Source organism: Globicephala melas, chromosome 4, assembly GCF_963455315.2.
Source record: "Globicephala melas chromosome 4, mGloMel1.2, whole genome shotgun sequence".
In the NCBI taxonomy this organism is placed as follows: Eukaryota; Metazoa; Chordata; class Mammalia; order Artiodactyla; family Delphinidae; genus Globicephala; species Globicephala melas.
In genome coordinates this window covers 46,743,226-46,761,004 of record NC_083317.1, presented here as the reverse complement: position 1 = coordinate 46,761,004, position 17,779 = coordinate 46,743,226, and the positions used below count along the sequence as shown (strand labels likewise).

Sequence of the window (17,779 nt, the reverse complement as noted above, 5' to 3'; positions counted from 1 at the left end):
TCATGGAGGTATGTACCAGCAATGGTGAAAGTGGGTCTCTTTGTCAAGGTGTTTTGAGCTCCCTTGATCAAGTTAATTCTATTTGATAGGCACTTCTGTAGAACTCCAAATTCATGCCATTCTTCACACCCTTAATTTAGGCCAAAGTCATGGGTAGTACTTAAAACATAGATCCTTTGCCTGCATGATGTGTGTGTGCAGTAAAAAAGCAAGGCCCCATCATAAATGGCACAAGCTTTTAAGGTGATGTGTATGTTTAGGTTCGTCTGAAGTCTTTTGTTATTGGAGAGAACTAACACATGAACTTAGGGAAAACTGTGATTTTGAAACATAGTAAGAATTACTTAGCCAGCAACTTCTGAGTAACATGCAATAGGAAAGAAAGCCATTACTATTATTATTATTATTTTAGCAGAAGGGTAGCATTTAGTGAAGTCATTAGGCCCTGACATTTCAGCTTCTTTGAAGCTATCCATGCAACGAAGATACCAACATATTAGCCAAGCACATCAGGAAGTATTGACACAGGAGGAGTCGTCTTAACTTTCTTCACTGGGCTTTGTGGAGCATCTCAATTATGTAAAATCCTGGATGGGGGATGCCGGTGGTGACCAGTGCCCCCAGGAGTTATGCAATGTGGGGACAGTACCCTGGCTGTGAGTGTCTTGGTTTACTCCATGTCCTTCCTTCCATACAGCACTTTGTGAATTCATAGAGCATTGGGTTAAACAATAGAACTGCAGAGCTATAAATGACATGGACTCTCTCTGAGAAGCAGTAGTGGGACAGTTGAATGCTCAGTCTTAGAAGCAGACACATTTGGTTTTGAACTTTGGCTAGCTGTGTGACCTGTGAAATGTGGAAAGTAACACCCAATGCATTGTGAGATCATGCAGGTGAATTCTATGAATTTTAGAACCTGGCACAGTATAAATGTACAAATAACTGTAAATTTTCGCTGTAACCTTATCTCCGATCCCACCATTTTAAAAAACATTTATGAGTCAGCAATGTGAAATGACTTGTCCAAAGTCTCTTGGCTGGCCAGTAACAGTCAGAAGTAATTTAATGCTGACCTTATCGGAACCCTGGGATTTGCTCAATAGAGTTTTATGTTTTAAGCCACCTTTCAACACATCCATAGAGTAAGGCTTCATTTGGGGTTCTGGTTCTCCTCCTGCTGCCTTTCACTCTTTCACTGTGACACACTTTTTGCAAACATTTCAATAGTTTTGACGTGGAATTTTTTGAACTCTTAGCCTTCATATTCTGTTTTTCACAGCCTGTTGTCCACAGAGCGAAACCCACAGTGCATCGTGTTATTACTCAACCCAGATTCTCTGGAATCCCGTTTTCTATTTCTGTCTGTGAGCTTCCTTCTTCTGTGTGTTGGGTTTTCTTCTAACACTCCTCACTTGCAACTCCCTTCTGGAGTCTTCTATGTGCAGACAGCCTGCAGTGCCCGGGATTGATGTTCCCTGTCCCCACCATTCCCCTGAACCTTCAGCCAGTGGGTGTATCTGCGGGAATAGGAAAACCCGGCCCTTGTGCCTCTGGTTGGCACAAACTCTGAAGTGTAATTTATCTTCCAGAGGTCCCTTTACAGGTCAGGCTGGAGATTGGCTTTGCCTAAAATCCCACTTTGCTTGGCTGCACCCCCTTCCCTGTCCAGCTTCCTCAGGGTCTGCCTCTGGAACCCCAGGCTTGCTTTTACTCACCTACTGTCGATAAAGAAAAGCCTTACTTGAGAACAAGCCATCTTCTGTTTTACATATACATTTTCTCATTCTAGAAACCATTTATAGAGAACGGAGTGACTTGCTGTCTCAATGAGATCACATACGTAAAAGCTCTTTGTACACTGTAGAAGCTATAGAAATGTGGGTTATTATTACTGAAATATGTAATTTTGAGTTAGGGAAGAGAAATCTGACCTGCAAAGTCTATACCACAGTTTCCTTTTCTCAGCTTTCGACTGCATGGGAAGTTTCTATTTCCATTTTGAACCCTGTGGTTCTTCTGATGCCCTGCCTTGCTGCTGACTGTATTGGGCTAGGGTGTAGTTTTCTCAGAGTAAGGGCTGCAGGACCGGATGTCTAGTGCATCTAGGGCTAGGTGTAGAGCGTGTCATGTGAAGGTTGTAGATTATCCATTTTTTCATAATACTTAATATACCTTTATTCTTTAATTTATGCTAGGTCTTAGTATATGAGAGTTTGTAACTGTATATAGTACTTCATTATAATTGTCAATTGTTTTTCTTATCTAACTCCCTTCATGTTCAGGAGAAAGGATAATTTAGTCCTTAAGTTGAAAACAACAAATGAACAAGGAAAAACAAGCTTACTACAAGAAGACTATTTCTCTGCTACATGTATCGATATAAAACTTTGTCCAGTTTTTCTGCTTCATGCCCTCATTTAATGACTGCAATAGCAAATATTTTTCTGTTAAAAAGTTCAAAAGAAATTAAGAAGTTTGTTTTTGCTGTAGATTCTCTGTGGTTTCTGAAGCCCCCCAACACCTCTTCCCATTGTATTTGTAGTGGTTTCATTGGGATGGGGGGTAGGCTGGAAGTTCTCCATTTGCAGGCATTACTGGGCCAGACTCTGTCTTGTATTCCCATAACACGCCACATGCTTTGAATAATAAATGTGCTCTTTAGTAGCGCTTGCAGGAGTAGATGCTGAAACCTCAAGCCAGTCATTTTTCTTCTATATAATAATGGGTTTTTTTGTTTTGTTTTGTTTTTCTTTTTGAGGTACGTGGGCCTCTCACTGCTGTGGCCTCTCCCATTCCGGAGCACAGGCTCCAGACGCGCAGGCTTAGCAGCCATGGCTCACGGGCCTAGCCGCTCCGCGGCATGTGGGATCTTCCCGGACCGGGGCACGAACCCATGTCCCCTGCACCAGCAGGCGGACTCTCAATCACTGCGCCACCAGGGAAGCCCCTATAATAATGGTTTTAATACGCGCAACCAGTGACAGAGTTCGAGGTAGGGCCACCTACTCCCAGCCTACCATCCTGCTCTTCCCTGGCCATAACCAAGAGCTCCAGATTGCAGAGATTCTGATAAGTGAATTTGAGGGTAACCACTTATTTTCACAGATGGCCCACTTCAAAATTTACCTCTGGTTTAGAGTTGGTTGGGAGAGATTTGCAGACCACAACAAGCTGGGGAACCACGACAAGACACCATTGCCTTGGAGGTCCCAGGCACAAGCCCCAGGAGTGCCTGGCCATGTGGACTTGGGCAGAGGGCCTGTGAAGGCTACAAGTGACACTGAGCACATGAGTGACTCCCAGCCCAGTGCAGTAGGTTTTTCTTTCTTTCCCAGTGTTTATCCGATTGCAAACTCTGTACTTTTTTTTTTTTTTTTTTTTTTTTTTTGCGGTACGCGGGCCTCTCACTGCTGTGGCCTCTCCCGCTGCGGAGCACAGGCTCCGGACGCACAGGCTCAGCGGCCATGGCTCCCGGGCCCAGCCGTTCCGCGGCACGTGGGATCCTCCCGGACCAGGGCACGAACCCACGTCCCCTACATCGGCAGGTGGACTCTCAACCACTGCACCACCAGGGAAGCCCCAAACTCTGTACTCTTATTTGAACAATTGCTATACTTACTCTCAGTACACCAAAATGTGAGGTTCCTGAGTAATCCAGTTGACACCAATTAAAAAAAAAATCATTGTTGAAATATATAATTGTTATATTGGTGAAAATATGAAGAATAAAATGATTCTATTTCTGACAACTCCAGTTCATCTTTTCTCTCTTTTTGAGCTTATAATTCTGGCTTTAAATCCCAGATCAGGGTTCCCTACCAAAGCATACTGTCTCTGTTTGTGCCTGAATAGCTCAGAATAGTTTTTTCAGTATAGTGGAGAATTCCCTTATTTCATCCAAAGGATTATAAGAACTAAATGTGTATCTTGTTGCTGAACTATAGATCCTTAAAAGCCAGTTTTGGTTTGCTGTGACTTATCTGAGGTTTTTCACTGCTGCCAACTCCACCCTTATTTTCTGCATATTCTCAGAAGTGAATGTTTTAGGAGAGTGCACATGCCATGAACACTCCTTGGATGGGCTTGTCTCACAGCCCCTGGGCATCCTGAAATCCTCAAAGAAAACTGTTTTTGAACTGCATGAGTAGATTTTACTGAATTAGGTTCTGATTTCTTGATGAAGAATCTCATCTGTATTGTATTTGCCATAAGCAAAGCAACTGGTACGATTTCGACACACGCCCAGACTGCAGGCTATGTGATATTGGCTTTTAGGTAAGTCAGGATTGAAATATCACATCTGCCCACAGAGGCATACCTGACTCCAAGCTCTTGGCACAAAGCTTGATTAATCAATTAGAAAGATGGTGGCCAGGGGACTGCAGACACTTGTAGACCATTGTGGGCAACCTGAAGCCATAAGCCAACATGTAGCCATTTCATCCTGGTTTGCACTTTCTCATATGAGTTGATAGAAATTCATGACATGTTTCATCTAGTAGTCCAAAGCCATATGCACATGCCTCAACTCTTACTCATGGTCAGCCTGATGGCCCCAGCTTGCTGCTTGAAAGAAGAGTCAATAGAAGTTTCTGCTCCTACATGTAGGTCTAGGTTTACAGGCTGTAATGGGTTGGCTTCAGAGGGGCCTGCCCCATTCTGGCTCCCTCACTTTCTTTATAGGTTTATCATGGATTCTGGGGAAAAAATAAGCCTTTCCTCATGCTCAGCAACACCACTAGGTCTTCAACAGCACAGCACTGCTCTCTCTGCTTAGTGAAGTGTTGAGGGAGGCCTAGAGGAAAGATGGAAGGGTGTCCTTGGAGACAGTAGTAAGCCCCATATCTAGTTGGAGGCCTTAGGTGATCTTCCAGTATCGGTGTTTCCCTTGAGAAAAGTGAGCATGCTGGACACCCTCCTGCAAGAGGCAAGATGGACAGTGGAGAAAGATAGATAGATATACTCGGTTCACACTCTGGTTCTACCATTTGCAGCTCTTAGACCTTGTGCCACTTTCCCAGCATCTCTAAAATGAGGCAAGTGATATTTACCTTGTAAAGATATTAGGATTAAAGATAGCATATATAGAGCATGAAATTTTCCAATGTGATGGCTATTATTATTATTACCTACCCCATTGTATTTGTGTTAGAAACTGTGTACATCTAAGTAGCATCATACACTCATTTCTTGGAGTGTCTGTCTTTTGGGTAACTGATGTTTCGTTTACATCAATATCTCCTGTTACCTTTAAAGAGAGAAGTGCATGCAAAAATGAATTTAGATGCAATTCTTTTGCCTATTATTTGGAGTGTGGTTCAGCCAATATTTTTTTGATCTTGAGTTATGTTTGTTAAGTCTATTTTGTGCCAGGCAATGTGCCATGTGCTGGGAATACAGGAATGGTTGGGTGCCTCTGTCTGCCAAGTGCCATTAATTCTGGTGGGAGGGGAGACAGACACAGACACAGAACACTTCAAAGCAATTTGATCAGTGCTATGCACAGCGTGTGGCAGATACTGTTCGGTGCCTCCCCAGGAACTTCTTCCTCTTTGTAGTTGACAGAAGGCTAATTTTGTTCAGGCTGGTACGGTTTCTAGCTAAATTCTCACCTCCCTAGGTTCCCTTCATGCCAGGTATGGTTGGGTGATGGAGATCTGATGGGTGGGACACAGAGAGGTGTGATGGGGATTCCGATGGAGCTGTTGTCTGGACAAATGGGGATTATCACAGAGGGCACCGGCCTGCCCCCCTTTTCCTACTTTGAACATAAGCATAATGTCCAATGATGCAGCAGCCATCTTAAAAAAATAAAATTGTATATATTTAAGGGCTACATCACGATGTTTTGATACACATATACATAGTGAAGTGATTATTACAGTCAAGTTAATTATGGGTCAAGTTGTTATGGGTCACCTTACACAGTTAGCATAATTGTTTTTTGCTGTCAGAGCACCTGAAATCTACTCTCTTAGCAAATTTCCAGTGTACAGTACAGTGTTATTAACTATAGTTATCATGTTGGACATTATATCTGTAGACCAGTTCATCCTACATAACTGCAACTTTGTACCCTTTGACCAATGTCTCCTCATCCACCCTTGCTTTCCTGCCCTTGGTAGCCAACATTATACTCTCTGCTTCTATGTGGATGCCACACATAAGTGAGATCATGCAGTATTTTTCTTTCTGTGTCTGCCTTACTTCACTTGGCATAATGTCCTCCAGGTTCATCTATATTGTTGCAAATGACAGAATTTCCTTCCTTTTTAAGGCTGAATAATCTTCTATTGTATATACAGATATACACCACAACTTCTTTTTTTTTAATTTAATTTTTTTTGTTAGTTTCTGCTTTATAACAAAGTGAATCAGTTATACATACACATATGTTCCCATATCACCACAACTTCTTTATCCATTCTTCCATCGATCAGCAATCATCTTTTTTTCTTTTTTTAAATTTATTTATTTATTTATTTATTTATGGCTGTGTTGGGTCTTCGTTTCTGTGCGAGGGCTTTCTCTAGTTGTGGCAAGCGGGGGCCACTCTTCATCGTGGTGCACGGGCCTCTCACTGTCGCGGCCTCTCTTGTTGCGGATCACAGGCTCCAGACGCGCAGGCTCAGTAGTTGTGGCTCACAGGCCCAGTTGCTCTGCGGCATGTGGGATCTTCCCAGACCAGGGCTCGAACCCATGTCCTCTGCATTGGCAGGCAGATTCTCAACCACTGCACCACCAGGGAAGCCCCAGCAACCATCTTTTGACCATGAAAGAGAAAAGCATGAGGGGAAAGGTAAGAGAATTCCAGAGATGGTAGTCCTGATGTCACTGAGCTTCTGAATCGATCACAGCTGCCATCTAGATCCAAAATCTTATTAGGTGAGAGAAGTACATCTGTATCTGTTGGAGCTGCTATAAAGTAGGTTTTCTGTTACTTGCCACCAAAGACATTCCTAAACAAGACAGCTCCCATTGGTGTGAAGATAAGAGGTGATACTTCTTGCAGATTACTAAGTAGCTGAGAGGAAGTGCTATGGCTCCAGACAGAAAACCTGCCCTCTATTGCCTGGAAAGAGTGCTTGGCAAAAACCTCTCAACATGGAGATTCTCATCTGCCACCTATACTTCAGAACTGTACTCAGGCTGTAATCGAGAGAGACAAAAAACTTGGGCAGACCTTCTTCCTGTGAGATTCCATTCCAATTTGAGGCATGTTCCCCCACAGTCTTCCATGAACTAAAGACAGTCTGTAAGCAAGGGCCAAACTAGTCAGTATGTCACCCGAGTGACCTTGTGTGCTGAGGGACCTAGGTCAGGAACTCACAGTTTCCTCTGATTTAGATCACACCAGAGCCCTCCACAGTCTACATTTCAGGTTAAACCCTTGCCACATTTTTCAGAAACAGGGGCTTAGAAACCCTGACTGTGGCTGGATTCACAGATATGCAGCTGTCGAGACTAACAGACTAGTAGACAGTCTTTTTGCTGCCCTCGCAACTCCCAAAGAGATACCTGCTTTTTCCAGTATTCACTTTTCTCTCTCTGTCTCGCCCTTTTCTTTCTCAGACACAATTTGAGAGTCTCACAGATGGCTTTGGGGAAGATAACTGCTTGTTCTCAAACATGCTGCTGGGAAACACATTCCTGCTCCTTCCCTTCCTCTCTCAGAGTCCTTGGCCGGCCTTGGCCCTGTCTCCAGGAGATCATGACACTGCAGCCTCGCTCTGCAAGTTCCCATACCTTCCAGCAGTCCTACTGACAACCTGAGCTGCTGGCATTTACATTCTTCTTCTAAGTAGCTTGGCAAATAGGAGCCTTTGCCTCTCTGTTTTAGAAGCCCGACTTTTCGTTTCTGGGCTGAAGGGAGCATTCAGTGTTATGCCCATGAACCCACAGACCTCAGGGAATGTTTCCACTCCTTCCTCCCATGCCTACCTGTATCACCAAGGTGTGGCTCAAGGTGCAAAACCAGCCACCATGGAGTAAGCTGGTTTAAACTGGAGTCCCATTTGTGGGGTGTTGAGACAGGACAAGTTGGGTGCCCATAAGGCATGAGCTGGCATGGAAGGGCTAGAAGAGAAGGTTGGGGACCCATGAAGATGCTGTGTCTATGATCCAGAATAAGGTCAGGCACAGTTTGAGTTCCCAGGTTAAGTTTTGGTGGATTGGAGGCAGGTGAGGAGACCATAAAGAAATCCATTTAAAGTTAATCTAGATGTCGTCAAAAATTAAAATGAACATTGGGATTAAAGGCAAGTGACATCTGACATTCAGAAGAGACCAGGGATGTATTAAAACATGGTTTTGTCTTTGGGTTTCCAAAGGCCCCAATATAAGTGGAAACTGCCCCTGATTAAGATTTATTTCTGCTTTTGCCCTAAATTTTATTTTATGTATCCTTCTGAGTTGTTGTTTCTTCACTGATTACTGGGGGATATATATATATATGTTCTTCTAAGTGTTGTTTTGAAGCTCATGTGAATTGATGGTTTTGAAAGAAATTTACAGTCTCACAAGTTAATTTCTATTTTTCTTCTTCCCTCCCTTCCTCCCTTCCTCCCTTCTCTCCTTCCATCTCTCTTTATCTTTCTACCTCTTTGTCTCCTCCTCTTCTTCCCTTCCACTAGAATCAATACCCAGAACCAAATAAGAAAAGTCAGTCATAAAACAAGAGGCAGAAAGGCAAAGCCCAGGGAGACACAAGTCAATACCCCCTTCCAAACATTGCATTATTGGGGTGGAGAGGGAGTAGAGCTGCTTAAAGCCTTAGACTGTGATGTATTTTTGGTTACTTTTGCCTTTGCAGACTTTTAGGGAACCAACTCTCTGCTTTCAGACTCCACAGGGTAGACACACTCCATGTATTTCCCTCCTATCTCTTCTTTGGGAGGGAGACTAGAATCCAAATGTGAGAATTGAGACCCCTGGACATCAGAGAATGGACTCGTGCATTCTCTGGGAAGGTGAGGTTACATATACCTAGAACTTAATTTTAGGGCTTTAGAGGATAAGGGCACATGGCGCTAATGTTCATCAATATCCACTTCTGGATACACAAGGGCTACAATCCCATGCCCTTGGAAGTCGGGCGTTGCCTAGAAGTGACTAGAGGTGGCCAATGAAACATGAGCAGGAGTGACATGTGTCACTCATAGTCCCTATGACTGGGGTGGGACTCTCCTGCTCTCTCCCGCACTGTGCAAGCCTGGACTGCAGTGTCACCACACGAGGGACAGTTGCCAGACTGCAGAGGATTTTTGGGTAGGCAAGAGGTCGACCTTTGTGGTGTTGGCTGGAGTAGCAGAGCCTACACGGAACAGTATGGGGCACGTGCAGAGAAGACTTTTGCTCTTCCCTTGGTGGCTTTCCTTACACTCTAAGCAGCCAAACGACTGCAGAGTGTCCCACTTCTCTTTTGTTTTTCTTCTGTCCTAAATCCAGAGTAGCGGCTGTGTGGAGGGTTGCAGCTGTCGGAACTGATGGGGGAAAATGGCCGCTCCTCTTCCCTTCAGAATTAGTCTTGTCACATAAGTGGTTTACACACTGGCGGTCTCCACAGACGCCAGGCATGTGTTCTCAGGTGCTTCCCCCATTCTCCATGCACCCCACCTCGTCTCCATCCCAACACGTAGACAGGAGCCATGGACACCCCGACAGAGCCGGGAGGTACTGTAATATTTCAGGAGACGCAGGTTCAGTTTGGAAACCGGCAGACCTGATGTGTACCACCCACACACCCAGCTGTTGCACGACTGATGTAGCCACAAGCAAAGAGAATCTGCAGAGCTATTTCCTGAAAGCGATGATGAATGTGGTTTTCTTTTTTTTTTCTCCCAGAGTATGAAAATAGTATATTTCAAGTGACTTAGAAAGGGATCATATGCCTGAAAGGTAGTTTAAATTATTCCTGTGAGTTTGCTTACCATTGTGTCTTCCTTCTGCCTTTTTATCAATTATACACCACCTCTGAGGCTTTTAGAATTTGTATCACTGTCTCAAATGTGGATGTTATTTTGATTTTTATTTAATTGTGTATAGTCATATTTTAATGTAATTTTCCATAGAATTCTTTTAAAAACCTATTGCCATATTGTAAAAATATGTAAAATGTAATAAATGTATAGACTGATTGAAAGATGTTAGTATTTAAAACTTGACAAGTCTAAAAATGGAGCTTTTAAATACATATTACCAAAACGTACGTTGCCAGGAACATTTTGGCCCTTTATTACTTTTTTCTGTCTTTACCTGTACAACAGGGTAATGATAAGAAAAAGTGTTAGAGTATGCCAACATATCTAAGCCATTGGCTGTTAAGAAGTATTGATGGTCATTAAATTATCTAAAAATATAGAGCGAACTTACTGAAATCATTTTTAATTTTGTATTCATATTTATCTAAGAGATAGGAAAATTTTGTCAGGTTTGTTTTGTCTGAACTTACTCCATATAATAGGTTTTAAAGATTTGTATTTCTTCTTACTAACTAAATTGCATTTCTTTCTTTCTGGAACAAATTCTTAGCTCTACATTTCTGATCTGGAGAAAAAAATCTAAGTGGAAATCAAAGGACAGGGACCATTCTGAACTTGAGTATAACAAATGACAATTTATACTAGGTGTGATAACCCAGTATTGATTGTGGTGTATAAGCACACCCACTGTGGTAGGGTTTGGCTCAATCCTTGTTTATGTAGAATTGGAAGAAGTAAATGTACATCTCTGTGTCCAGTCCTCGTTTACTCAAATTTCATCTTTGGAAATTCAATCCTGATTCTTTAGGGTAAATTCCAGATGAAAATTTGACACAGAAATTAAGTTAAAACACAGATTTTGGCCAAACTCTAACTTAGCTGTGCTCAGCGTTTGTGGCTTTGATAGGAAACCTTGCCGGCACGTGTGTGGACAAGATTTGCCTTGGATCTAAGTGGTTGTCATGTACAGAACTGGAAATTACTTAGTCTATTAATGAACCCTCAAATTATTCACTGCAGGCATCTTTTGACTGGGGCTGCCAGTCGAGACTAAGAAAGCCCAAAGGGACCCTGAAATCTGTGAAATGAAGCACCCAACCACTTAGGCTGGAGGAGAGTCAAAGTGCAATAGTAGCATATGTCTCCACCTCTGTTTACCCTTGGAGAGTTTTCCAAGATTAGTACTTGTCTGAAGACTCTAAAGGAAAGATTGTCTAGCTTGTCTCAGTAGGAAGACTTGGTCTTGAAACTGTGATCTTTGGAGGCAGCTGAGATGGGGGGAGGAGGAAAATTGAAGGTTCTCATAAATGCAGCCATTCCTATCCCTCCTCTTAGGTCTCCTTATGCAGATGACTATCCATGGAATTATTTCTTCCACTGGTTTATTTTTCAGTGTCATAGACTGCAATACTTATTGAAAAACTTATTAGCAATAAGCTGACAATGAGCCTTTGAATATTTCAGTAATAGTCTTAATTAAGAGCAGTCCACACCAAAATTTTATAGATTCAAAAAGACTCCATTGACCTATGCCATTCAGCATTACTGCTGAATTGGAATAATGTATTTAAAGTAAGTGTACCAGTTAAGATAGGCTAAGTTATCTAAGTTATGCTTGGTAAGAACTCCAAAATTTTAGAAGTTTTAAACATTTGCTCACATTACAGGTCCATTGTAGGTTGGTTTTTGTGGGGGGGTGGGGCAGGGGATGATCTGTTCCTTGTCTTCCATCAGAAAACAGGATAGGAGAGGCTACATGTCTACACTGCCAGATTGTCAAGTCAACCCCCCCACCCGGCAGTTGAGGCAGGGCACAGATCATACACTGATTCTTAAAGCTTCCTCTTGGAAATAACACACCACTTCTGCTCACATTTCTTTGGCCAAAGTTATTTACATAGCTACACCTAAATTCAAGGGTACAGTATAACCCTACAAAAAATTCCCAGGAGAGCTAAAAATATTTGGTGAACACTGTTAATGACCACCAAACTGAACTTTAATTCATGCTAATCCACCTAAACCCAGCAAATGCTGAAGTGCATTTTACTCAGAAGTTCATCCAAGTCCTTGTGTCTCACAGAGACATCTAGAGGACATCTAGACTTCAACCTGTACTTCTGGAAAGTTGGCTTCTTCGTAGGCATGAAAATGAGCTTAGACGTAGCAGCAAAGTATAAAGGGGCAGATGATCAGCCAGCACTCAGAGTATCATTCTTTTGGGGGTGGGTATGTTGAGAGGGGGCCAGGGAATAAGCATGAACAAGAAGACAACTATGGTATAGTAAAAAAGAAGACAAACACTTGAAATCAAACCAGTTTTAAGCCCTAACTTGGCAATTTACTGTCTAATTAGTTATGTGTCCATTATTTATTCTCTAGAAGTCTTGAGTTTCCCTGCCCTGAAAGATAAAGAATCAAATGGATATTACATGTAATGTACTTCATGACTCATAAGTACTATATAACTGTCATAGAGAGAATAAGTTATTTGAGCCCTAGGCACGTCTGAACTATGTCCAGATTTTAATGACTCCTCGACTCTGTCTCAGAAAATAGAAATGGTATTTGGCATGGCATCAACCCATATCATTTTTATATGTCAGCAACTCTAATTCACAATCTACAAAATTTAATGGTAATAAAGATAATACTTTATAATGCTTTACAGAATTATTTCACACCATGACATCCAAAGCCCATTTCAGTTGCCGTCACTGAACAGAGAAAAAGACTCTAAGAAATGATGTGAGTAACAAATAAAGTAAGAGAGCAGGTAGCAAATCCTGCACAGAAAATGAACTGAACAGAAAATGAAGCCTCATTGGAGAAAGGCAAAGTAAAAAATAGACCAAAATGTAAGTTGCTATATCTTTACATTGGTTATGTATAAGCCTGTACAGTATGTACAAACTCCCTTCTTTATTATATCACTATATTTTGAATATTTAAGGACTCGTTGCTCTTCCAAAAAATAGTATTATGGGCTTACTAATTGAAAATTTAGGTTCTAGATATTTTTGGGATCATATTTAAAGCTTAAAGTCTGTCTTTGCTTCCTACCTCCCTCCCTCCCCTCTCTCCCTCCCTTCTTCCCTTCCTTCCTTCCTCCCTTCCTCCCTTCCTTCCTTCCTTCCTTCCTTCCTTCCTTCCTTCCTCCCTCCCTTCCTCCCTTCCTCCCTTCCTCCCTTCCTTCCTACCTTCCTTCCTTCCTTCCTTCCTTCCTTCCTTCCTTCCTTCCTTTCCTCTCTCCCTCTCTCCCTCTGTCTCTTTGTTTCTTCTACATTAATTAACTATAGCTTTTATGTTTCAGATAAAGTACTGGTATTAGAGAAGTCAATGTTCTTATAATATTTTCCCTTCCCTAGAAGGATGCAAAAGCTAGAGAGAGTAATGAGGTGGAGGCTATAATACATGTATGAATAGAATGCTACAAGAACAAGAAAATAAGTGTCTGTGTTCAGGAGTTCAGGAAAGAATTCACACTGAATTTGACATTTCTCACTGTAAGAAAGAAAGGCAGGGAAAGAAATTCTAGGTAGAAGAAGCAATTAGTGCTAAATGAGAATTATCATTATGCACCTTTAATATCAAGTGATTTAGAGTAGCCGAGGGCTTCCCTGGTGGCGCAGTGGTTGAGAGTCCGCCTGCCGATGCAGGGAACACGGGTTCGTGCCCTGGTCCGGGAAGATCCCACATGCCGCGGAGCGGCTGGGCCCGTGAGCCATGGCCGCTGAGCCTGCGCGTCCGGAGCCTGTGCTCCGCGGCGGGAGAGGCCACAGCAGTGAGAGGCCCGCATACCGCAAAAAAATAAAGTAGCCGAAATGCAGGATGTTTGGGGAGAGGTAAAATTACAAAGTAGGCAGGAGCCTGACCCTGGTGGTCTTCATAGGCCATGGCCAAGGAGTTTGTGGTGCATCCTAAGTGGACTTTAAATAGAGTGATGAAAAAAAGCTAACATTTTTATTTATGGAATATCCACATTATCTACAATTAGAAAAAACATTGTTTATTCTCAAGTTTATGAATTTGTGAATTACCGTGATGATCTATTTATTGGTATCTAAAATTAACTCCCTACTTTGGCTCATGTACGTGATCAAGATTATACCTACATCAAGTAGCAAATCTCCTGTCCTGATCTTAAAGTCACTTCATGAAAGTACCAGTCCCTGTTAGGGAACCTCTTCCACATACCCAGTATTTTAACTCCAAAGCATTTGAGTATGATTCATTTCTTAGAGTAGTGCTTGATTTTCATGTAATCATTACAAACACACAGACATAGGAATGTCCTTGAGATTTCTCCATTGTGTAACCCAGTGCTGAAGGCTTTCAAAATAAATAGAGCTGGCATGCAATTTCTTTCCCTTTCTTATGCCATCTCAGTATGGCTAACAGTCTTAACAAGTTAATTTTTGATATTCAAAGAGCCGAAAGCTCTATGGTCTTAACTTTTGTTAAGTGAGTTCAATTTGTCCCACCTTATGATGATAAATACCTGTGGAAAAAAGCAAGCGTAAACTAATGACCATGATCCAGAATGTATTAGCAAGCTGGAAACATTTCGGTCATTGTAGCTATATGCTTTAAACAACAACAAAAACAAACAAACAAACAAACCCCCAACAAACCCTCAGTTAATACATGCTCTCTTTTTTGTAACTGTAACATTTATGCAGGCTTTATAGGCTAGAATATGTTTATGGTATATTTAAATTTAATATAAGCTACAGTAATGGGGCATTTTATTTGGGGATGCAACCACAATCTTAATTATATGACTAAGACTCTAATATGTAATCTATATTTCACTGAAGATGAATAAGACCAATAAGATAGGTAGTGCCTTCTAAGTGAAAAAGCTAATGATTGTCCTTGGGTTCTGATGTCTCTGGGACACTATATGAGGTTCTGTAGAAGGGTAGATAAAAAGCAAAACTTGAAAAAAGGTCATTAGATTAAATGAGTAGAAAGGAAGCACTTGAGAGTGAAGTTTTAGTTGAGTATAGGCAGGAGTCAGATAATAAAGCTGTAGGATGATGAAGAAAGGATTAATATAATTTATTCTTATCTCTGTATACTCTTTACTGTACCTTTATCCTGTTCATGTTAAACCTTGGTTTCTTCTGGTCACAGCTGAAATACAAAATGGTTAATTCTTAGCATTTGAAATTCTAAGGTCTTGGAACCTGGTTTACCATAATAGATGTGGAAAAATACTTGGCTAGTCAATTCACTCACTCCCCAACCCTCCTCACTACCCTCTCCTCCCCTGCCCCCCACCCCGACCCCTGCCACCTAGCCATGGGGAAAGAAGATAAAGACTCTAGATTGAAGGGGAATTTTCTGAGGTGAGCTGATTTTTTTTTCTCCCTTAGGGACATTTGCTGGATCCTGGGAATTTTTCCCTTTGGGGAATTTAACTGATTAATGGCATGGTTGCAGATTGGGCTTAATTTAGGCATTAACTCACTCTAAGCAAAAAAATTAATAAACTAGCAAAGTGTTGTTGTTCTTGTTGTTTTAGCAGTTGTAGGAGGTTAGAGAGACAAATTTGAAACTTTAGGAACTTCTTCAAATCCTTGGCTAATTTACCCCATGACATTGTCTCAGTTCTAGAGATCTGCAGCAGCATTGGAGATAGTGAAGGAAGTCCAAAAGCTTCAAAAAGGCAAAATGAAATCTAAGCCATACCAGTGAGAGTGGGCCTGCCTTAGTCACTTCATTAAGTCTCTCAATCAAGACATTTGCTAGATCATTAAAAGGCCTAAAGTGGAGGCTGAAGAGCTGGGCTGGAAACTTATGAATGACAGAGCTGGAAATCCTAAAGTATTTCATGATCAAGGATAAAGAGAACAATTTGACTATCAGTAAGCTGCAGATGGCCGTTCCCAAGGAAGTGGGCTGAAACAGATGTAAACTGATTCTTATTCTGCAATCCAGCTCTGACCGAAGTTAATTACTGATTAGATAGAATGATCATCATCTTACCTGAGATGCATAACAGAGGAAAGGGGGGGACCCTTTCTGGTTAAAGATAATATCATTCAGATTCTCTTCATTTCTTTTATACTCAATGTCTGACACACAATAAAATATTACTATACATGCAAAAAGACATGAAAATATGATTGATGGTCAAGAAAAAAAAAGATGGAATCTAGTGGGAGACCAATAGATGATCTAGCTATCAGAGTTAACAACCAAGATCTCTGAAATAACTATGATTGATGTATTAAATAAATTAGAGAAGAATATGGGAAGAATATATGAAAGTATGGAGAATTTCTTCAGCAAATTATACTCTTTAAAAAAACCATAAACAATCTAAAATAGAAAAATATAATATCTAAAGTTAAGAACTCAGTGGGTGTTCTTTTATTTAATAAAAAAAATTGTATTTACTTAGAAGCATTCAGAATGCAACTTTTCTTTTTTTTGCCATTACAGAGTGGTATTCAGTTAACAGAACAATTATTTCGTATAAGCTGCATCAGAGACAACTGAAGATGAAAAAATTACCATCCCCATATATAACTAATTTGTGCTGTGCACCAACAAGAACCCGCTTTAAATTTCCATGCCAATTTACAACCCCCATACTGTACCAGGCAAGGTTAGTGGCTATTGAAAATACCACCAGGACAGGGCTATCTAGAGACACATTTGGTAGTATGTTAACTATGCAAAAAAAGACACTGTACAGTTTAAAAACAAATCTTACACAGCCTTACATTTCAATTTTTTTCTTTAAAAGGAGTGAGTTGTGTACAGGGGGGTTAAATGCTTTACAGACAAGAAAAAAAGACTGTGCTAGAACCAACTTATTCATCATCATCATCGTCTTCAACTACCTCCTCCTCCTCCTCATCTTCCTCCTCTTCCTTCTTTTTCTTGCTTCTTTCAGCCTTGACGACTCCCTTTTTTGCTGCATCAGGCTTCCCTTTAGCTCGATAAGCAACAATATCCTTCTTGTGCTTTTCCTTCAGTTTAGCAGCCTTCTTCTCATAAGGCTGCTTGTCATCTGCAGCAGTGTTATTCCACATCTCTCCCAGTTTCTTTGCAACATCACCAATGGATAGGCCAGGATGTTCTCCTTTGATTCTTGGATGATACTCAGAACAAAACAAGAAAAAGGCCGAAGGAGGCCTCTTGGGTGCATTGGGATCCTTGAACTTCTTTTTTGTTTCCCCTTTAGGAGGGATATAAGTTTTCATTTCTCTTTCATAACGGGCATTGTCCGCCTTTGCCATGTCTTCAAACTTTCCTTTCTCTTTAGCAGACATGGTCTTCCACCTCTCTGAGCACTTCTTAGAAAACTCTGAGAAGTTGACAGAAGCATCTGGGTGCTTCTTCTTGTGCTCCTCCCAGCAAGTTTGCACAAAGAATGCATATGATGACATTTTGCCTCTCGGCTTCTTAGGATCTCCTTTGCCCATGCTTAATTATTTTTCCTCCACGAGGCACAGAGTCGCCCAGTGCCCGTCCGGCTCTCACTTGCCCTGGTGCTGCCTCTATGGAGCTCAATGTACTGCAATCAGTGGGTGTTCTTAAGAGTAAATTAGTGAGAGAAGTATACAGAACATGTAGATTGAAAGACAAGTCACTAAAAGTATACAAAATTAAGCATGTAGAAAACATTAAAAAGGTGAATGAAGATATGTAGGATTATCTAAGGTCTAATGTACATATAATAGGAGTCACAAGAGGAAAAAGAGAAAATATGGGAAATCAGTATTTAAATTTTCTAAAACTGATGAAAGATGTCAACTGAAAGATTTAGAAAAGTCTGG

General features: G+C 41.3%; 1 pseudogene; it reads right to left on the bottom strand.

Annotated features, from left to right (window-relative positions):
* Nucleotides 1–16,810: 16,810 nt before the first annotated feature.
* Nucleotides 16,811–17,518, bottom strand: LOC115855621 (high mobility group protein B1 pseudogene; annotated as a pseudogene).
* Nucleotides 17,519–17,779: the final 261 nt, after the last annotated feature.